Here is a 25,175-nt window from a genome sequence, read left to right on the forward strand (position 1 = left end):
ATCGACGGCGTGGTAATTGTGTTCCGTAGGTGTTGCCGGTCGACAGCGGTTGCTCTCTCTTTCTCTCTTTAGAGAATCATTATACTCGGCGCGCTTCGTAAACGTGAATCGTATACGTGCTTAAACATTACCTTCTCGCTGTACCGATCACTGCCCGTTCGGCGCTCTCGCCATCTTTATCCGACAATTTATCTTTCCACGTGTTCTATAGATAACGCCCGGTGGATGCAAATAGAGGGCGCTCCCTTTTATGAGAGCTTCTGACTCGCGCTGCGTGAAAGGATCACTGATTTCTATCGCGCCGCGCCGCGCCGCGGCGCCGGCGCCCGCGGACGAGGAAGATCTCTACCCGGATTCCTTTGTGCTGGAACGCGTGATTGAAATCAGTTGTAACGTCATCATTTCGTCCGCTCTCCTCTTCTCTCGCTTTCGCGCCGCCTCGCATGCTACACCTGATCGATAAAAAACGCGCGATACATCTCGATGCCTATCGTGTAATTCGAGAGCGCTTAGCGAGAACTTTGCCAACTGTTTATGCTTTGGAGAAAGCGATACGTTACAAAGCGAAAAATAGATATCAAATAGATTTTTATTTCAACAAGATGTCAATTTAATTAAAAATAATTAAATCAGATTTTTAACTTATTTTTGACAGATATTTCTCTTAAAAAGAGATGTTAATTATAAAATAGTCAAAGAGAACTGGAAGATACGGCGGTAATGTCGAGACATCGTGTATATTAAATATAGTTGCACTACAGTTATTTCTACTTTGTAAAAAAAGACAAAAAAAGACGCCAAGTGCACGCGCCAGTTGTGAAAAACTGTTATATGTATTTATAAAACAATATTACTTTAATTTAATCTGCACAAAATAAAGTTATTATAAATTATTGAAAATAAAATTTTATAAAAATATTTTAACAAAAAAAGTTGTATAAATATATTCTAAAAAAATAATGATATAAAAAATTGCACCAACAGAAAAAAATTTGTTATAAAATTTTTTTATTTTATTATTTCTAACATTAAGAAAAATTGTATTTAAAAAACTGCAACATAATTAAAGTAGTAGGACGTAAAGCTAAATATAGTTATTTTGTAATTAACTAAATGTACAATATACATACATCTAATGCTTTGAGATATATTTATTGAAAACAAATTTCTCATAAACTCTAAGTCGCATGAAACAAACTTCCATTAAAGCAAAGTATAACAACTAGGCATGCTCGGCACGTCAATTAAAACATATTGTGCATTAAAACATATTGCCGCATTAAAACATATTGTCTCAGATTTATCTGCATGAATTATTTTGTATAAATCATTTCGTAATGTCCATTATATAATAAATGAAAATAAACATTCTTCTCGAGTGTTTCAAAGCTTGTTCAGAGAGAGGAGAGAAAGACAAACATTCTGCCTATTCCTTCTATAAATTATAGGCTGATACAATTATCAATATTTTCGTGCATAAGCTACTAGTAAAGTATAATAAAGAGGAACATCATCGTGTAGTTTATCGTCACTTTGTTTGTTTTTGTATTGTTCAACTTTTATTTTCTCGAATCTACGTGCAAACTCATTAATGAATTCCTCCCTTAGATTATGCGGCATCTTATTCAAAAATGCAAAAGTGTGCTGTGAAGTAACCATGGCTGTCGAAATAAACAATATAATTAAAAAATTGTGATTAAAAGGAAAAAAGTAATATGAAAAAAAATTTATGATGCAAATAGTAATTACGTCTAGAATTTAATTTTTGTATGCATGAGAGAGAAAGAGTGAGGGGGGGGGGCGGAAATATATATATACTTACATATATACTTTTGCGTATTCATAAATGCGCTTTGGTTCCGATGACTACAATGATCAACTTGAAATCCGATATCTTCAAGTATTTTTTTTAGCTCTTCGTGAGGTTGGGTTGAATAATGAAATGATCCAACATATTTTTCTTTGTTCTGTATAAGTTACTTTTAATTAAAAATTTATCGATGAAAAATATATCAAAGTGATATTTGTAATACAAATAATAAATTTAAACAATAAAGATTCTTACAAAGACATTTAACTAGTAAGTAAATAAAGAACAGAAACTGATCTGTTCATACATTACATTGAACAAAAATTTCAAATTTCTGACATCATGTGTGAACTCGGTTTCTGTTCTTTATTTACTTATTAGCTAAATTTCTTTTGTAAAAGCCTTTATTGTTTCGTTGTTTTTAAATTTATTATTTGTATTACAAATATCACTTTGATATATTTTTCATCGATAAATTTTTAATTAAAAGTAACTTATACAGAACAAAGAAAAATATGTTGGATCATTTCATTATTCAACCCAACCTCACGAAGAGCTAAAAAAAATACTTGAAGATATCGGATTTCAAGTTGATCATTGTAGTCATCGGAACCAAAGCGCATTTATGAATACACAAAAGTATACCATATATGTAAGTATATATATATTTCCATCCCACCCCCCCTTCTCTCTCTTTCTCATACATGCATACAAAAATTAAATTCTAGACGTAATTACTATTTGTATCATAAATTTTTTGTCATATTACTTTTTTCCTTTTAATCACAATTTTTTAACTATATTGTTTATTTCGATAGGGTTACTTCACAGCACACTTTTGTATTTTTGGATAAGATGCCGCATAATCTAAGGGAGGAATTCATTAATAAGTTTTTCCTCTTAGATAAAAGTTGAACAATACAAAAACAAACAAAGTGACGATAAACTACACGATGATGTTCCTTTTTATTATACTTAATTTTTAATTAAAATTTATTGATGAAAAATATATCAAAGTGATATTTGTAATACAAATAATAAATTTAAAAACAATGAAACAATAAAGGCTTTTACAAAAGAAATTTAGCTAATAAGTAAATAAAGAACAGAAACCGAGTTCACACATGACGTCACAAATTTGAAATTTCTTTTCAATGTAATGTATGAACAGATCAGTTTCTGTTCTTTATTTACTTACTAGTTAAATGTCTTTGTAAGAATCTTTATTGTTTCATTCTAATTTTAAATTTATGTATATATCGTACACTTGTTAATTGTATTACAAATGTCACTTTGATAAATTTTTAAATTTTTGATAAATAAAAAATTTCTGACATGTTTGAACAGTTCGATTTCTATTTTTTATTGATTTTGTAACGGCGCAGATATGATTTAAAAATTGATCAAACTGTATCCTTTAATTATTATGTCTATCGCTACTTTGTTATCTTATTATAATTTGATTATAATAATATTTGCATACAAATTATTATGATGATTTTTAATTGCCTTCCCTCATCTTCGTATGATACATATAAATAAAGAAAGCAATTTTAAAAATTACGTCGGAAATATTGCGAACGACTATATTTGACACTCGCGACATCAATATTTTTATGGATTGATCAGTGAATAAGATAATAAATTATATCCAGAAATTGCAGGTATTTCAGTAGATTAGAATTTAAAGTAATCTTATCTCTTATGTTAACCACTTACACGTATACACTTAAGAGGATGCCGGATACCGACAGAATACAAATATTAGTTAAAATGCAAAATATTTTTGTTGATTAGAGATATCAATAAATTCTTTTCCATAATTAAAGTATACATAATAACGGAGTGCGGGGTTTATAATTTCATATGAAAAGTGAAAAAAAATTAGAAAATTACAGTTTCGTTATCGGCTTCTGCCATAACATAAAAAATTTGTAATCTGCACGTGCCTAACAAATGGACTCCGCACTCGGCATTTTATCAAAACAGTATCAATTAACTTTAAGAAGTGAGTTTAGAAGCTTTATAAAAAAGATTTTACTATGCCAAATTTTGCACACCGAAATGTTTTTACTAGGCTTCTAAATACATTTTTAAACGTTCACTTATATTCTTTCATGCATTTCCGAGTGGAGAGCTATCTTATTTTGCACATACACATTGCAAAACTTTTATATTAAGCAAATATACAATTATTATGGCCGATAAAACAGAACGTTCCGGCATCCTCTTAACGGATTTTCAAAATTAATAAAAAACGAAGTTCTTTCACATACGCGGAAATTATTCTACAATTTTTTCTTATACCGCATCTTTGATGTAGTAATATATTTACCCCCATATATGCTGTATACCTCGTATCCTCTGCCATAGTTTCCAAAGATTCAAAAAGAGTTGCTTGATGCGCTATACTTAATATAAGCATAGTTTTACCAGGTCAAAGCATACGATACATATTTCGAAACGTTTGGCTGTTAAACAATTAAATGTTAATTTTACTTTTGAGAATATACATCTATAAGAATATTTTTTCGAAACATAGTTATATAAAAGTATATTGGTAAAGTTATATATATAAGTTATTTTTTACGAAAAGAGATTAATTTACGTTTATTTAATAATTTTTCTTACTGAATGTCATTGCACCACTGCAAAGTATGAAAAGTAAAAATGTGATCAAATTCTGAGATGTATTTCTCGGGCAATTTTTTAGTTTGAATATCCAGCACTTCAAATTTTAGTAGTTCTTTATCACCGTATGTTTTGTTAGCGCATTCAACTATTTCTTCCACAATATCTGTACCTTCACAATATATAATTATTGCATTAACTAATGATAATATACACAATGTTATGTACGCGTATGCGTGAGCTGTTATGTTCTTATAATTTATTATTTTCTCTTACCAATCATTATCGTATTTGGATCAAGAGACGGAAGGAGAATATTTTTTGTTGTATCTCCGCATCCACAACCGACATCCATACATTTTCCAGATATATTTTTTAGATCTTTGTCGAATTCATTGAGTAGCAGCGATATATTGTTTCTGGCTACATTATCAAATGAAACGTATTGCGTTGGTTCTACCATGGTTTCACGATGGCATTCAAATTATTTAATTAGCAGAGTATATTAACCGCTTCCTTTATAATATCGAGTGGTTATTGTACGCGGTGCCTCACATGTCCATCTACACTGGAATTCGCCTGTGCGTTCTTATAGATATAGTATTTCTAGACCGAGTTAAAAATTACACAGAGATAACATTGTATCACCCACTGACCTCTATACATATCGGAAAATGTTTTTTTATATAAGTCTGGCGTAAATATACGGGATCTCTTTCCTGTTTAGATTATTGAGTCTTCATTTTGCTTCCTTCTAGAGGAAGTTTTGTTTTCGTGATAAAATTTTTTTTGAAGTTTTTTATGCCAATGTGTTCAGAATGTTCGAAAATGTCGAAAAATTATATTCCTAAAAAACGTATGTAGAGTAGAAAAAATTCTAAAGTTTGGCCAGTTAATGATTATAAATTCTAATTACTAGCCAGTATTTAGCCAGTAAATTAAACCAAATTCTTATCAGTTTGGTCGACGCTTGTTTCTAGAGTCTGGATAACAATTTTAGTTAAATTCTATATAATAACTAATTTTTATATAAAAAATTGAAAAAATTTAGCCACAGTTCATCGGCTAACATTATTTCCAAAACGAAAATATATCGTATTAAAAAAATCTTATTATTTTTTTATATAAATAATTAAACACTTTATTAAATTGAATTAATCGGATAATATTATATCAAATTATTATAAAAATTATTTTTAATTTACAATAGGAGAATCGAACCCGCGACTTTGGTTTTTATTGTACACGTTATGTTGTTAATCAATTTTCTTTTACTTCTGCTTATTGATCATTATTTATTTAACGTGGAATTAATGAATGAAGATATTGCGGATATTGGAAGCTTAGAAATGTCATTCTGTTATGTACTTCCTAAGAGTTTATTGATGATGAATCTACAAACAAACTGATTAGTTTTCCTTTAATTTCCTTTAAGGCTTACCTTTAATCTCAAATTTTTTAATCGAATATAAAAATGATTTCTTCAAAGTATTATTAAATATTTATAAAGTTAACTTAAAAAAAATAAAAAAAAGTGTGGGTTTCATATCTTTTTGATATCTTTTTGTTAAATTTGATGGTAAATTTTTTTAACAAGACAAAAAATGTTTATTATCACAATTTGAATCAACAATTAGTGAAAATACGTAAAAGAAAAAGAAAGTACAAAAGTTAATAGTATAAAATCTATAGTTAAAAAAGATCTAGAAATGCTATATCAAACATGTGAGTTATTTCTATTTATATCATCAAATTTTAAAATAAAAGATTTTATCGATCAACAACTTCATAGCAACACAACCCGGAGACCGGAGACAAAGGTTGCGTTCGGAATGCACGCTTTTAATGCTATGAGCGTGCTCTGTTCTTGTTCAACTTTCAATAAATATCAAAGACAGAGCATGATCATAGCGCTAAAAGCGTGCTCCTCGAACGCAGTCAAAATCTGACTTCAGCACCGTCTCAATATCGCGAGCATAGATACTTACTAATATATATCAAGAATTTCTGCTTAATAAAAATATCCGATTACTTGATAATTATTTCCGTGAGTAGCTGGTCAAAATTTCGTCAGAAAACATATTTTGAATGAAAAAAATAGAGATTTATCGATTTCTTAAATATATTAATATTTTGGACGAAAAATGTACAAAACTAAAATAAGAAACTATTATTAACCAGAACATTGTAGTTTCTTACTTTATATTGTTGTACTCATAAATTTATAAAATAGTTTTTTATACTGCTTTTCATCTGTTAATACAATAGTTTTATGTATGAGAATATATAATTTTATGTATGAGAATTTATAGCTAAAAAATTGTAGATATTAACTAAGTAATAGTTATCCATAGTTGTACTGATCAATTATTATATTCTAGAATTTGTCTATTTTTTATATAAATATTACATTTTTGAAGCACTATCTGTGTAGAAAAAAAATCATATTATAGTTAATATTTGGTCATGAAATTTCGACAAAAAAATATTATTATTTAATTATTGGCAAGTAAATGGCAGAAAAATTTTGATTAGAAAAACTGAGTGGTTTTTTAGCACTGGTTAAATTTTTTTACAGGGATAGAATATTATTAAAGGATGGTTGGTATTGTATTTGGTGAAAAGTTTCATTTTTTATAAAATTTTGAATTTTTGAGAAATGTCTATACACGTTGTAATTTTTGCAAATTTTGAGATATCGAGTTAAATTTTTTTACATAGATAGATTATTATTAAAGGATGGTTGGTATTGAATTTAGTGAGAATCGGTGTAAAGGTTTATTTTATATAAAATTTTAAATTTTTTAAGAAATGTTTGTACACGTTGTAACTTTCGCAAATTTTGAGATATCGGATTAAATTTATTTACATGAATAGAGTATTTAATACTAACCATCCTTTAATAATACTCTATTCATGTAAAATTATTCAATCCAATATCTCAAAATTTGCAAAAGTTATAACGTGTATAAACATTTCTCAAAAATCAAAAATTTTATAAAAAATTTTCATCGATTTTCACCAAATATAATACCAACCATCCTTTAATAATATTCTATCAATATAAAAAAATTTAACTAAATATCTTATAAATTGCGGAAGTTAGAGATTGCACAATATATCGCGTACATACATATATACATACATACAAACATATATACATTTTTTAGGAATATATTTTCGATATTTTCGAACATTCTGAACATATTGGCATAAAAAATAAAAAAAAAATTTTGCCATGAAAACGAAGCTTTCTCTATAAGGAAGCAAAATAATTGAGAGAAAAAAATAATATAACAACAAACTAAATTAAAAAGGAACAATAGAAAAAAATAATTATATTAAAAAAACAACAGAAAAAAATAATATAATAAAAAACAATAAAAAATATAACAAAAAATTAAATTAAAAAGAAAAACAAAAAAATTATATTAAAAAACAATATAAAATAATATAACAAAAAAAAAACGACAAAAAAATAATATAACAAAAAATTAAATTAAAAAAAAACTAAAAAAATTATATTAAAAAACAATAGAAAAAAATTATATAACAAAAATAAATAAAACAAAGATTAAGAAACCTTTTTTTTTAAATCGCTCCTGACTGCTCCCAACAAAAGCCCAACATTTAATTATTAAAAAAAACATTTACAAAAACTAATATAAAAATAAAATAAAAAAATATTTCAAATAAAAAAATTTGCTTAGAAAAATTTGAAATAATATCTATTATTATATTATTATTATTACATATTTAGTATAATATACAGTATAAGAAATTATACAAATAAACTTATTCGAAGTATTATTTATTGTTAATTTTTATTTTTTATAACATGTTTATTTAATTATTAATTATTGTTTATTTTAATTATTAATTATTATTTGAGTTTATTATTTGTTTGAATTTATTCTTATAACATGTTTATTTGAATTATCATATAGTTTGAATTATTTGTTTGAATTTATTCTTATCACGTTTTGTATTATATGATTTAAAAAGTGTTCTAATTCAGATTAACTAGAAATAAGATTTTACAATTAACTAATAATGAATTATACTTTCTTATTACAACAATTATTAATCGCATATTTTACGAGAGTAATCGAAAGACGACAAGCTAGTGAATGTGTGCGTAAGCGTTTGCGTGTACATGCGTGCCTGCGTGTGTGTGTATGTGTGTGTGAGTACGTATGCGTGTGTACGCGCATGCGCGCACGTATAACGATTCTAACTTGGCGTTTCTCAACTGCTCTTGTAAAATATGCAATTAATAATTAGTGTAATAAGAAAGTATAATTTATTATTAGTTAATTCTAAAATCTTATTACTAACTAATCTAAAATTAGAACTCTTTTTAAATCATATAATACAAAACATGTGATAAGAATAAATTCAAACAAATAATTAAAAGAACTATTTAATAATTAAAATAAACATGTTATAAGAATAAATTCAAACAAATAATAAACTCAAATAATAATTAATAATTAAAATAAACAATAATTAATTATTAAATAAACATATTATAAAAATAAATTCAAATTAACAATAAATAATACTTCGAATAAACATATTTATGTGATTTCTTATACTTTATATTATACTAAATATGTAATAATAATAATATAATAATAGATATTATTTCAAACTTTTCTAAGCAAATTTTTTTACTTGAAATATTTTTTTATTTTATTTTTATATTATTTAAAAAAAAATGTTTTTTTAATAATTAAATGTTGGAGTTTTGTTAGCAGCAATCGAGAGTGATTTTTTAAAAATGTTTTTTAATTTTTGTTTTATTTATTTTTGTCATATTATTTTTTTAATATAATTTTTTTATTGGTTTTTTAAATTTAATTTTTTGTTAAATTATTTTCTTCTATTGTTTTTTTGTTATATTATTTTTTCTATTGTTTTTTTGTTATATTATTTTTTCTATTGTTTTTTTTAATATAATTATTTTTTTTCTATTCTTCCTTTTTAATTTAATTTGTTGTTATATTATTTTTTTTTATTGTTTTCTTTTATTAAATAATTTTTCTATGGTTTTTATTGTTTTTTTTAATTTAATTTTTTTTATATTATTTTTTTGTTATATTATGTTTTCTATTGTTTTTAATATAATTTTTTTTTCTATTGTTTCCTTTTAATTTAATTGTTTGTTATATTATTTTTCTATTGTTTTTTTTATTAAGTAAATAATTTTTCTATTGTTTTTTTATTAAACAAATAATTGTCTATTGTTTTTTTTTTTTAAATTAATAACATAATATAATCACAAGGAAGAGAGGGAGAAAGAGAGAGAGAGAGTGAGGGCGGAGGGGGAGGGGGAGAGAGAGATTGAAATAATATCTAAATTAAAATATATAAATGTATATCCATAAATAATTATAGCTATGCAGACAATAATATAAACTGCAAAGCCATAATTATAGCTACAAATATACAACGCAAACAAATATACGTATGTGAAGTTGGCCCCGCACTTTTTGAATTTTATATTTTTCTCAATTGTGCTGCATTGTACTACGTTTGTGCTAATTTGTGCCGCAAACCGCAGCTCTATAACATATAGAATTTTCCAGAAAAAATGAAAAAAACAAATTTCTGCCAGCCCTGCATTTTTCAAATTTTCAATTTTTGTTAGCTGTGCTGTATTGTGCTACGTTTGCGCTGATTTATGCCACAAAGAAGACTCGATAACTCAAACAATAATAGAAATAATAACAAAAAACAAATGCTCTCTCTGGCCCCGCACTTTTTCGCAATTAAGTTCAAGTTTTTCTTTTAAATTGATACCAATTTGTGCCGTGTTGTGCCGCTGGAAAAATGTTAATACCTTATTCTGTTTCGCTAAAAAGAAATGACAAAAATAGATTTAAAAAAACATATATAAATCATACTGCAATGCAAATATAGAATTTCTGCAATTTGTGCCTTTTTACTACGTTAAATATAAAGTAAAAACAAAAGATAAAAATCTCGAAAAACTTAGAGGTTGATAAAAATTCATGAAAAAGGGATGGGGATGAATCAAGAATTTGACATTTTCGAATTTTTTTTATTGTGCCGGATTGTGCTAGAGCAGCATAACTTTTCCAAATGACAAAATTTCCTCAAATCACTAGATCTCGCAGCACAGACTAAGTTAGAAGAATCAGACGTTAGGAATAAAAAATTTCAAACTCCTGTAACTTACGAACGCTGACAGATAATCGAATTCTGCAAGTTGTGTTAAGTTGTGCTATTTAAAATCTACGAGGCACATGCATAAAAAGCAGGAATTATCTTGAAGGTTGATAAAAATTCTTGAAAAAAAAATGTGAATAAAAAATGTGTCATTTTTTAATTTTCTTCAGTTGTGCCAAATTATGTTAAACGAGTACAACTTTTCTTTATAATAAAATGTCGTCAGATTATTTATTGATTTTTGGGTGACAGAAATTTGAAATATTAAGTTTTTTTGAATTTATCTCTGTTCACTTGACATGTGTTGTTCATTGATCTTATAGAAACCGCATTTGGCGTGATCCAGAACCAACGACGTGGACATACCGGTAATTCGGTTCCTTCTTGTTTTTTTGTTTTATTTTTCTTGTTATTTTTTTGTGTTTTTTTATTTTGATATAATTATTATTATTTTGATTATTATTTTGATTATTATTATTATTTTGATTATAATTTTATACTTTTTTTGTATTTTTTAATTATATATTATACAAAAAAACAATTTTTTTATATTTTTATCAACATGTACAGACACATTTAAAAAAAATGTATATAGTATAATAATATAATATATTTTACGAGAGACGCAAAGGGCATGAAACAGAGTATGTCCTTCTTTTCTACGTGCATCTTTACCCCCACTCCTTAAATAAAGGCAAGCGCTCGGTCTAGATATACTATGTCTATGTTGGCCGGTATTCATAGTCAGTTCTTATTTCAAGATCGTCCTAAGTCACAGATTAAGTAGACAGACAGCCAAAAGCCCGGATTAAGGCGAGATTGGCATTTCTCTCTGGTTTCAGCGTCATACCGTGGTTAGCGGCCAATACAATAATTATGTTCTCATCTTTACTTAACAAATTTGCAGCAAAGTATTTAATAATTATATTTATTTAAAATAGTTATTTAAAATACTTTATTTTAAATAAAGTATTTTTAGGTATATCCGCATGTGCAATGAAATAAATTTCCTAAAATAAATTTTTCTTAGTCTTAATTGAATATAATGTAGAAAATATCTGCAATAAATTACTTCTTAATTTTGGAACAAAAGTATCAAGCATTTAAGCAATTATGTATTTTAATCAAATTATGCTTTTAATTTGTAGCTTTTTATTATTAATTTATTTTTATTAATTATTAATTAAATTAATTTTTTAATTTATAAATTTGGTTGGATGCCCTATAGTGAGCACCTATGCATATTAAAGACTATTACATACAAATTTACACAAGCATAATTAAAACAACAGGATAATTAATAATACTACAATAAGTATTTAGAAAATAAACAATAGGTGCCCTCTGCTTAACGCTATTTTCGCTTCGAAGACCAAGATTCTTCGCCTTGATTATTCCATCAAACGCTTCGGAGTGCACCTATCGAATATATAAAAATTTTTATAAAATTTTTATATTTTTTATTTTTTTGAGCGTAATTTTACTGATCTAATTAAAAAGATTTTTGCGATTAAAATAACATCAAACACCACAATATTCGGATGAATTTCAATTAGATGCGAATAAAAAAATTTTTTTGCTTATTTAAGTAAAAATTATCCGAATTATATCGTATTTGATGTCATTTTAACCGTAAAAATCTCATGAGTCCATTACAATTACTTTTAAAAAGGTAAAAGAAGAAATAAAAGTCTTAGTTTTTATTTCATAAGATATTTAAATTCATATAAATCATTAAAAACTTTTATATTTTACATTTTATCCGTTTAAAAATAATTTTAATAGATTAATAAGATTTTTGCGATTAAAATAACATTAAACACATCATAAATCGTATTCTTGAAAATTTTAAAACTAGTTTATGAATAAATAAGTTGAATTTTGTGAAAAATAAAGAAATGGTTAAGTTTAAAAATCTTAAATAATCTTTTTAATGAAATTTAATTAAAAATTTTTAAAGTACACCGTGTTAAGTAACAAAATAAAAAATATGTAATATGTGCAAAATATTTAAAAAGATTTATTTCATTTAAAATTCATGATTTTTTTTTATGTTTAAAAAATGTAATTTTAATATTTAATATTTAATGATTTAATATATATAACATTTTATATCTCTTTTACACACGCATGAGCGTATGCGTGCATGCGTATCTGTGTGAGAAAATCGTACACATTTGAAATTATTATATATTAAAAATATATTTTTTAATATAAATGTTTTTTTATTAAAAAAAAATCTGAGTTTTAAATGTAAAATAAATTTTTTAAAAATAAAAAATAATTATTTGTATAACGCATTTATATACATGTAAAAAACATTTTTTAAATGTTAAAATTGAGGTCTTTTTTTCAATAAATAAAAAGTGATTTAACTTACTATTTTAATGTTTTTAAAAATGTTTTCCAAACTTTTTCAAAAATATTTTTAAAAGTATTTGTTTACTCTTTGGTGTTATTGGAACGCATGTCGTTTTTTTGGTAGACTGTAGATTAATGTATAAATAAATAATAAAAATTTACTTTATTAAGTAGTTTCCGGCATTACTTCAGAAGGCAGAATATTATGTGTGGGCCACATTAAAAAAAAAGAAGATTTACAAAGTTGCATATTAGAAGAAACTCTCATGCCATTACATCCCAAAAAGATACTAGAATTTCTTACTTTGTCGAAAATAATGTCAAAATATTGCAAAAAAGTAAAAAAAAGTGATTAAAAAAATTGTGCAGAAAATATTAAATCACTCAGATGTCACTAAAAATTACGCTCCAATGAAAAAGTCGATATTTATATATATATGTATATATATCGATTTTCAAGTATAGACATTGCAGAGACTACCAAGAACAATAAATAAAAAAGTATAAAATTTATAGTGACTCAAAAGCCACTATAAATGTAATTTTACACAACTTTTTTATTATACAGAATAGCCCCAAACATTCCAGCCAGACTTTGAGATCTTATAGGAAATTTAATTCTGAACCAAAAGTTTCCTATAAACATGGGTCGAAAAATGCTTTCTTAAGAAATTATCGCTCAAAAACCTCTGAAATCGTGATTGTTTTAGATTATTTTTCCAAATATCATAGAAAATGGACGTCTTTTAACAAAAAGTACCGAAACAAAAGTTGTTTCTCTCGACGCCGAAAGTGTATTGGAGCTGGGGGGGGGGGGGACATTTTGAGAACAATTAGTTTTTTCACGTTTTTATTTATTTTTTACTATAACACGTGCTATTTTTTAGTTTAAAAAAATTTATTTTATTTTTATAAAAGAAAAGATTTTTATTTTTTATTTTTATCGTTTTTTCAAGAAATTTATTAAGTTTCATTTTCTTTTCATCTTTTGCTCTTCCTTTGCATCAGAGGTTTAGAGATTTTTAAATGATAACTTCTTAAGGAAGCATTTTTCGACTCATGTTTATAGGAAATTTTTTGTTCAGAATTAAATTTCTTATAAGATCTCAAAGTCTGACTGGAACATTCGGAGCCACCCTATATATATATTGTGACGTGACGTTTTCGGGACGTCCGTCACAAGGGTCGAATGACCCGATCGGGGGCGATTTTTCGGGGGCCTGCGTCCTCTCGATTTACCATAGGGAGAGAGCGGCCCTATCGTCAGATCGAGGAGATCTGACGTTTGTGGGTAATAGTTATCGAAAATGTAAGCTCGAGATGAGCCCGCGAATTGGTTGTCGGCACAAGGTCGAACGGCGGGATCCTATCCGGCGGAAGAAGAGAGAAGAGCGACGGCCAAGAGTGGGAGTCCAGGACACCCAGGAAACAGAAGACGTCAGGTCGTAGTTGTCAAATATTAAAAACACTTTGGTGGCTAGTAAACATCGCTGCCGATAATGTTATATTTCTTACGGCAGGAAAGGAGCGCGGAGGGCCGGAATAATCCAGCCAAAGGGGAGGCCACTTCACCCGCATGAAGCGAGAGAGTCCCAAGGACGGAGCGACGAGCGGACTCTCAATCCGGAGCCTATTCTTTCTATTACCCGGGCGCAGCTGTAAACCCGAACCTTTAAGCCAAACAACAAAAAATCTTGGAAACTCCGGGGCGATGAACCCACCAACACGGCCGTGATGACAACAAGGATCGCGAGGACTGCAGGACGGCCCTGCGTAACGCGAAAGCGCCACTGGTGGCACGATAGCGATTTATCGCGCCGGGCGCCGGCGTGTCTCCTGCAGGACTCTCGCTCGGCACTGTTCGGCGAATTGTACGAGAGAATATTAGTCCGGTCAAGGGAAGCACCGAGAACTTCCTGCCGGTGGGACGAGCGTTGTCGACCGATTTTGTTGCCGATTAATTGTAGGTAATTAATTCGGATGAGTCGCGTCCTTAATAGTTGTCGAGCCACGCGTTTTGGTGAATTAACTTTGTGAATATTTTGGTAGATTAAGTCGCACGGCCGACGAGCACACGTCGCTCATTCGAATTACGTAAAATAGGCTCTCTCCATTCATCTCGCCGCCGCCGACAGTCATTAATGTTAGTCTCGCGTTTGTAATAATTGTATGTTGTGAATTATCGGGATTTTTGCGATCGATATTCCGACTCGCGCAAAGTATTGCGCCGCGCGACTCGTACACCACAGTCGTTATCGATAATTTCCGTATTATTTTTGTGTATTGTTAGCGCGTATCTTGTATGTATTGTAAGAGATTGGAGTCAGGAGAAAGCGAAATCCTAAGAATTCGTGCAAGAAATCTATCCGGGTGTCTTTGAGCCCGCTATTAGCTTCCGCGGGTCATTCGAGTTATATATTCGGCGTTTCAACGCAAAGGTCATCGTCATTGTTATCGAGACGTATATCGGCTTACCGCGAGCCGGACCAACGGACCGATTCGGGTCGTACAATCTAGAATTTTCTATTATATCGAAGTGGATTCACGGGCGTGCGTAAAGTAGTTACCGGCGCATTCGAAAGATTTCTTTAGTTGTCGCGGTCTAATTAAGTCTCGTACGGCGGAAATCCTCGCGACCGAAAAGTCGAGTTAAAGCGAGTAAGACGCCCGGTAATTTGATACTGTTGCGCACGGTCGTGCCGATCTCCGCGGAAATAATATATCTTATTCGCCTGTAAAATAATTACTGTCATCAAAGGCTATTATTCATGCGAACCGCTCTATACTCTTGTTTCTTTTTAATATATTATTGTTATCTCTATTTTAACATATCGAATGCTCATTTTGGCTCCCGTGTTCTCGACTCTCAAGATTTCTCCCATCTCCCCCGAACCTCCCCCTCTACCATTTCGGGTATACTGAGTAGCCGCGGAATTTTGCCGTCGCGTTAATTATCGATCTCGCGATTGTCTTTCGGTGTTGCGTTTATCGTGAATGGTGCAGCCTGCCGTACTTGGCGCCCAACTCGGTTTATTTTGCGATACAGTGAATTTTTGTGGATCGCGAGATCGATATTGGAAATACGCGCCGAAGGTGTACCGTGGGCATCGAAGAACCGCCCGCCGAATAAATAATTATTACTTAAATAATTTAAAAGAAATTACGGTTACAATATATAGGGATTGTAGGATTTTTAGTTGTTACCGACAAATATTAATTTATTGATAGGACCAATCGAGATACTCGGGTTAAACTTACACTGATTTTTATGTATATATATATATATATATAAATGACTATTATATAAGATTAAGATGTACTATACAAAAGTTTCACGAGACATGTCATCGCGCAAATCAATATTGACTTACTGTCGCTTGTTTTGATTTCGTACATTTCGCCCACTCTCCCATACGCTCTCACATTCTTACACATATACATGTTTCCGCGTATCACGCACTCACCTCGCACACACATGCATATAGCCCGTGGAGACATGTTTGTTATTTTTCGCATCCTACATTTATATATATGCGCGCGCACGCGCGCGTGTGTGTGTGTATGTGTGGTGGCGGGGAGTATATTTGATATGGCATAGTATTAAAAAAGTGTCGCCTTTTCTCAGCGCCATTCTATAAAAAATGAAAATCTATAAAGGTAGAGCCAACTAAGCGCGTATTCGCAATTCGTGATTCGTAATTCGCGATTCGTGAACGGTATGAAGAAATCTGATTAGTTAAATTTCACGAATCATCTATCCACACTGTTCACGAATTATAAACGAATCGCGAATACGCGCATAGTCTGATGTTAGCTTAAGGAATAATATCGAATACTATTTTTCGATGCAATGTATAATTTTGTTACAATTTATTATTGTAATTAGTCAATTAGCGCGGATATATATGATGCAATCAGCGACAAATAATTTTAAGCATTCAAAGTATTTCTAAATTTTTAATAATGGAGAGCCATACTCTTTATCGCTGATTTTATATTTTGTAGCTGTGCCCTGATTGACCGATTACAATAATAAATAGAGATTAAACTATTTATTGCATTGAAAAATATAGTATTAAACACTTTTTCTTAGATTATTGTTTTCTATCAAATGGTGCTGAGCAAATGCGATACTTTTTTAATAACATCTTATATACAGGGTGTCCTATTTTAAAGGACCCACTCAAATGTCTCAGAAACACTGCGTTGAATCGAAAAATGTTTCAAACAAAAGTTGTGTGGCTTCAAGGGGGCCATAAGATGGTGACAATGATTTGACCTTGGAAAATCATTTGAAGGTCATGTGAAAGTCAACTTTAAAATCTTAAATAGAAACCCCTATTTTTATTTAGTATTCTTGTAGCTGACATCGAGAGCTTTCCAAAACACTATAATAAAGTATTTTTTTATTAAGTACTTTTTGAGTTATTTTATATTTTAATCTGACATATTTTGATATAAAAAATAAAATATTTCATAAAATATTCAGTTTTCGATAATTTTACCGTAATACTTCTATGTACAGAATAATAAGACAAATTGATTAGTGCCAAAAAAATAATTGTTTTAAAAAATACATTGTAAATAATTTTCTTAAAAACAATTTTTTTTTATACTAATTGATTTGTCTCATTATTCTGTACATAGAAGTATTACGGTAAGATTATCAAAAACTAAATATTTTACGATATATTTAATTTTTTATATCAAAATATATCAGATTAAAATATAAAATAACTCAAAAAGTACTTAATGGAAAAAAACTTTATTTTAGTGTTTTGGAAAGCTCTCGATGTCAGCTAAAAAAATACTAAATAAAAAATGAAGGTTTCTATTTAAGATTTTAAAGTTGACCTTCACATGACTTTCGAATGATTTTTCAAGGTCAAATCATTGTCACCATCTTATGGCCCTCTTGAAGCCAACACAACTTTTGTTTGAAACATTTTTCGATTTAACGCAGTGTTTCTGAGATATTTGAGTGGGTCCTTTAAAATGGGACACCCTGTATATATGTGTATATATATATATATATATATATATATATATAATTTTATATATATACAAATTTTATATATATATATATACATACAGAGTGTCCAACAAGTAAGTAACCAAAGGTGGAGATAGATTGGGTCAAACTGAAAAGAAAAGTCTTGTACCATTTTTTTATATAACGCCTAATAAAGGAGTTATTATTAAATTAAGTTTGGCTCATCAGCGCCGACTTTTAGCCGGACGCATGCCGGTGAGCGGTGAGCCGTTCGTCTGATAGTGTACGTCGCCGTGGCGACGGAGCGCTCACGCATACTACCAAGCGCGCGGCTAAAAGTTGACGCTGATTGGACAGACTTAATCAATAATAACTCCTTTATTAAACATTATAAAAAAAATGGTTCAGGACTTTTCGACTTTTGATCCAATCTACCTCGATCTTTCGTTTGGTCACTTACTTGTCGGACGCCCTATATATATACAGGTTGTAACAGAGCGTCCGTATCAGTAGTTTTTTGAAGAAACAACGCATTTTCGTGAAAAATGTTTCATGCAAAAGTTGTAGAGTTCTAAGTGGCGTATTATATAATAATATTAGTATGACCTTGAATAGTACTGTCAAGATCATATAAAAATCAATTTGAATTTTTTAAATGGAACCCTCTATTTTTCATTACATATTGACATATTCTTATAGCTTACCTCGAGAGCTTTCCAAAACACTATAATATATTTTTTCATTAAGTACTTTTTGAGTTATTTTATATTTTAATCTGACATATTTTGATATAAAAAATTAAATATCTCGTAAAATATTTAGTTTTCGATAATCTTACCGCCGTATAGTATGCGGCGGGGCACACTTCACGGTGCGCAGCTCATCGACGTACGCCCGGTTAATGGTCGGCGCTGATTGGCCAAATTTTACTCAATAATAACTCCTTTATTAAGTGTTATAAAAAAAATGGTTTAGGACTTTTCAACTTAGTTTGACCCTAGTAAGAAAAATCTAAGCTCCACCTTTCGTTTGGTCACTTACTTGTCGGATACCCTGTATATATATATATATATATATATATATATATATATGCGCGCGTGTGTGTGTGATTTCTTTTATATGTGTAAATATATCATTTAAAAATAATAAAAACAATAATACTTTTATTGTTTAATAATATATTTATTTCTCTTTTACAAATTTTCATAGTTTATTCTCATCGGCCGTTTGTCGGCAACAAACTTGTAATGAACGAGATGAGCATTGAGAGTGAGCAAGACGAATATATGAATGCGAGTAAGACAATATAAAAATGAGACAATCACAAAAGCAAGAAGAAAATAGCAATGTCTAAAGAATAAGACTCGAAAATCGAACCTTTGTGTATGCCGTTCTTTTTCTTACTTGCTCTTATTATTGTCTCTTCTGATAATAAGACAATAATAAAAGTGAGCGAAACGATCACAGGAGTGAGCAAAAGAGGAATAGCAGTATTCATAAAAACTCGATCTTGATCCTCGAATCTTTTTTGCACATTGCTATTCTTCTCTCACTCACTGTTGTCATTGTCTCGCTCGCTCCTGAGATAATGATAAGAGTGAGCGAGACAATGACAACAGTGAACGAGAGAAAAATAGCAATGTGCAAAAAAGATTAATAAGAGGCAAGCCTCTCTCACATTTCATTTGTCTCATCCTCTCATCCATAGACATATCTAGACCGAGCGTTTGCTTTTATTTAAGGAGTGGGGGTAAAGATGCACGTAGAAAAGGACATACTCTGTTTCGTGCTCCTTGTGTTCTCTCTCGTTCGCACAGAGCATAGCACTCTCTTTTGTCATGCTACGTGTGAGCGAGAGAGAACGCAAGGGGCACAAAACAGAGTATCTCCTTTTCTACGTGCATCTCGGCTCCCATTCCTCAACACTCGATCTAGATACTATGTCTATGGTCTTATCATGAATTAGCCTGGACTCACACCAGGGGCAAAGTCTGTTGATAAAATTAAAGGAATTTAGCCTGGACTCGAACTAGGGGCAAAGTCTTTTGGTAAAGTCAACGGAGTTTAGCCCAGACTCAAACCAAGGGCAAAATGAATCAGTAAGGGGCAAAGTGTGTTGGACGGAAATGCCGGTCTTGCCTTCATCCGGGCTTTTGGTTATCTATCTATTAATCTGTGCTTAAGTAATCTCTTAAGATGCTAATACGGCTCTGTGATTGGTTTAGGATATCTTAAGATTGTGCTTAAGACAGTCTTAAATATAAGAACTGACTATGAATACCGACTTTAGACTGCGTTCCGTTTCATGCATGATGCGCATGATTCATTATTTATCCTTGTTTAACATTCGGTGAACAACAAGGATAAGTAATGCATTATGCACATCATGTATGAAACGGAACGCAGTCTTTCAATAGTCTAAACAGGAAAGAGACTAAGATCACGCGATGCCCTCTTTGACATCTCGCATGTTTACGCTAGGTTTATATAAAAATACACTAAAGATCAATGGGTGATATAATGTTCTATTTCTATCTAATTTTTTACAAGTCCTACTTGGTCTAGATATACTATATCCATATAAGAGCACAAGCGAAATCCAGCGTAGGGCGTAAGTAGATACCTGAGACAATCGTAACGTCGTTGCGCACCATACTCACTCGATATTATAAGGGAAGCGGTTAATATTCTCTGCTAACTAAATATCCTCGTTATTTGAGTGCCATCGTGAAATAATGGTAGAACTAATGCAGTACGTATTATTTGATAATATAAGCATAGACAATATATTGTATCACTGCTACTCAATGAATTCGACAAAGATTTAAAAAATATATCTGGAAAATGTATGGATGTCGGTTGTGAACCCGGGGATATAATAAAGGATATTCTTTTTCCGTTCCTTGATCCAAATGTAACAATGATTGGTAAGTAAAAATAATAAATTATAAGAACATAACAATTCACGCATACGCGCACATAACACTGTGTATATTATCATTAGTTCCCGAGCAGAAAAGTTTCTGGGAAGAACTGGCCAATGTCTAAAAACTATCTAGTTTTTTAAATCAAGATTTTTCTGCTATTTATCAGCCAATAATTAAGTAATAATATTTTTTTCGAAATTTTATGGCCAGTTATTAGCTATAATATGATATGTTTTCTTTTTTTATATAGGTGGCGCTTCAAAATTATAATATTTGAATAAAAAATAGGAAAATTCTAGAATATAATAATTGATCAGTATACATTATGGATATTACTCAGTTAATATCTACAATTTTTTTAGCTACATATTATCGTAACCCGACCAATTCCTCAATATTAAAAGATAAAACGAGCAAAGTAGAGAAAAGATTAAGAAAGAACTGACTAAAGCAAAACATTAAAATTAGGGAAAGAGCCCAAGGAAAAGGAATTAAGAAAGAATAAAAAATAAAAGATTATAATAAGATAAAATAAAGTAAAGATACGTGACTAAAGAAAAGGAAGTCACGGTCAAGTTCTTGGAAGCTGAGTAAGCAGCTGACGAGACAGACTGACAAGCGGAGCACAAGACATGCTCCGGTCAGAGACACCACACTCCTCCCTAATCAACGATCTAATTAATTAAAATATATAATAAGCGCGGGATGCAACGAGGCTAGCTACCTCAGTAACATAGCTCATTAACATCGCTCTCGCTCGCTCAGTAATATTATCGCACAGTATCGATATACGATCCTAATCCTTTGGGCGTACAAATCCTTAAAGACCTCTTCCTTAGCGGCTAGAGGCACAACAATATTCTCATACATAAAATTATATATTCCCATAGATAAAACTAACAGATGAAAAGCAATATAAAAAACTATTTTATAAATTTAGCTACAATAATATAAAGATAAAGTAAGAAATGTTTTGGTTTAATAATAGTTTCTTATTTTAGTTTTTGTACATTTTTTCAAAATATTAATATATTTAAAAAAATCATTAGATCTATCAATTTCTTTCTTTCGAAATATATTTTCTGTTAAAATTTTGACCAGCTACTCACGGAAATAATTATCAAGTAATCGAGGATTTTTATTAAGCAGAAACTCTTGATACATATTAGTAAGTATCTATGCTCGTGATATTGAGACGTCGCTGAAGTCGGATTTTGTCTCCACGTTGCGTTGCTATGAAATTGTTGATCAACAAAATCTCTTATTTTACTGTAATAAATTTATTTCTGTAAAGTAAGAAGATTAATATTATTCATATTATTTTATTAAATTCATTTATTTAAAATGAATATATTCCACTTATAATAATAAATTTATTTATAATATACCAGTTATATATATACTTTTCCAGTGATTTTAAAATTTGATGACATAAATAGAAATAACTTACATGTTTGATATAGCATTTCTAGATCTTTCTTAACTATCGATTTTATATATTTGTATTTTCTTTTTCTTTTACATGTTTTCATTAATTGTTGATCCATATCGTGATAATAAAAATTTTTTGTCTTGTTAAAAATTTATCATTAATTTAACGTCAATGGGATATAAACCCCACACTTTTTTTTAATTTAATTTTTTAAGTATTTATAATGCTTTGAAAAAATAATTTTTATATTCGATTAAAAAATTTAACATCAAAGGTAAGCCTGTAGATACATAGGAAAACTAATCAGTCTGTTTGTAGGTTCATCATCAATAAACCGTTAGGAAATACACAACAGAATGACATTTCTATGCTCCTAACATCCGCAATATCCTCATTTATCAATTCCACGTTAAATAAATAATAATCAATAAGCAGAAGTAAAAAAAAATTAATTAACAACAAATAACATAACCTACAATAGAAACTACAATCGCGGGTTCGATTTTCCTATTATAAATTAAACAAATTTTTCTTAGTAATCTCATATAATATTATCCTATTAACATTCAATTTAATAAAGTCTTTAATTATTTATATAAAAAAATAATAAGATTTTTAATACGATATATTTATTTTGAAAATAATAATCTTGACTAGAAATCTATTAGATAATTTTCTTATTTTTTTATGCAAAATAATGTTTGCCGATGAACAAAATACCTGGCTAAATGTTTTCAATTTCTTATATAGAAATTAGTCAATTATTATCTAGAATTTAGCTAAAATTATGATCCAGTAACTCTAGAAACAAGCGTCAACCAAACTGATGAGAATTTGGTTAAATTTACTGGCTAAATACTGACTAGTAACTAGAATTTATAATCATTAACTGACCAAACTTTGGAATTTTTTCTACTCGGAATGTAATAATTATATATTTTAAAGGTATAGATATTGTGAAAAGAAATGGTTGATTACGCCAATAAAACATATGGTGAAGAATGATTTAAGAAATTCGATTCAAGAAAGAACGACTCAACAAATTCGAAGTGCTAGATATTCAAACTGCACAATTGCCCGAGAAATACATCTCAGAATTTGATCACATTTTTTCTTTTCATGTTTTGCAGTGGTGCAATGACATTCAGTAAGAAAAATTATTAAATAAGTGTAAATTAATCTTTTTTTGTAAAAAATAATTTATATATATAACTTTACCAATATACTTTTATATAACTATGTTTCGAAAAAATATTCTAATAGATGTATATTCTCAAAAGTAAAATTAACATTTAATTGTTTAACAGCCAAACGTTTCGAAATATGTATCGTATGCTTCGACCTGGTAAAACTATGCTTATATTAAGTATAGCGCATCAAGCAACTCTTTTTGAATCTTTAGAAACTATGGCAGAGGATACGCGGTATACAGCATATATGGGGGTAAATATATTACTACATCAAAGATGCGGTATAAGAAAAAATTGTAGAATAATTTCCGCGTATGTGAAAGAACTTCGTTTTTATTAATTTTGAAAATCCGTCAAATATATACGTGTGTAGATGGCTAACATAAGAGATAAATTTCTTTCGTAAGAGCCTTTATTGTTTTATCCCAATTTTAAATTTATTTATATGTATATATCGCACATTTATTATTTGTATTATAAATATCACTTTGATATATTTCATCTTTAAATGTTTAATTAAATTTAATTTATACAGAACAAACAGAAATATGTTGGATCATTTCATTGTTCAATACGACCTTATGAAGAACTAAAAGAAGTACTTGAAGATATCGGATTTCACGTTCATCATTGCTATCATCGAAACAAAGGCTCATTTCTAAATACAAAATACTTTGTATGTAAGTATTTTCTCTCGAGATATACAGGGTGCCCATTTTAAAAGTTCCACCCTCATAACTTTTCAGGATTAACGTTTGAAGGAAAACGACTCGGATAAAAGTTGTAGGGAATAAAGGGGGCTATCTAATAGTGACCTTGGATTTGATACTAAAGGTCATTTTCATGGTCATTTGAAGGTCAACTTCCGTTTCTTAAATGGAATCCCCTATTTTTCATTGCATATTTTTGTAGCTTATCTCGAGATCTTTCCAAAACATTATAACAAAATATTTTTTTATTAAGTACTTTTTAATTTATTTTATATTTTAATCTGACATATTTTAATATAAAAAATTAAATATCTCGTAAAATATTTAATTTTCAATAATCTTACCGTAATACTTTTATGTACAGAATAATGAGACAAATCTGGATCTTCTGGATCTTTTCCATGGCTTTCAAACGTATGGAGACGGCTTCTTGTGTCACGTTTAATTGATTCGCGAGTTGTTGTTGCGTTTGAGCGTCATCCTCATCCAACAATGTTTGCAATTCGCTGTCTTCAAACTTTTTCGGTGGTCTTCCACGTTCTTCGTTTCTCACGTCAAAACCGCCACTTTTGAACTTTTTAAACCACTCAAAGCACTGTGATTTACCAAGAGCTTGCTCACCGTAAACTTCGACAAGCATTCGATGCGATTCTGCAGCAGCTTTCTTCAAATGGTAACAGAAAATCAATGCTGTCCGCAAATCGTAGTTTCCAGACACAAAATTCGACATGTTCAACGCTATTAAAAACTATGCTGTTGTATGAAACTTGTATTGTTGTGAGTTGAAAATCTTTATCAGATGTCAAAACAAGAAAATGGCGCCAATGACGCGATTTGACGGTAACTACATTGACAGCTAGGGCCATCTATGGGCAAATTCCGGTTTCATATTTATATACCTGGTATATATGTATTATATATATATA

The 25,175-nt window shown here is 29.4% G+C and overlaps 2 pseudogenes; one reads left to right on the plus strand and one right to left on the minus strand.

The window, feature by feature from the left end:
* Nucleotides 1-1,461: 1,461 nt before the first annotated feature.
* On the minus strand, nt 1,462-4,904 carry LOC138940800 (juvenile hormone acid O-methyltransferase-like; annotated as a pseudogene).
* Nucleotides 4,905-20,725: 15,821 nt separating this feature from the next.
* LOC138940801 (juvenile hormone acid O-methyltransferase-like) lies at nt 20,726-24,291 on the plus strand (annotated as a pseudogene).
* The last annotated feature ends 884 nt before the right edge of the window (nt 24,292-25,175 follow it).

The sequence above is a fragment of the Polyergus mexicanus genome, unplaced genomic scaffold (assembly GCF_030449975.1).
Source record: "Polyergus mexicanus isolate NDT 795.1 unplaced genomic scaffold, iyPolMexi1.0 SCAF_17, whole genome shotgun sequence".
In the NCBI taxonomy this organism is placed as follows: domain Eukaryota; kingdom Metazoa; phylum Arthropoda; class Insecta; order Hymenoptera; family Formicidae; genus Polyergus; species Polyergus mexicanus.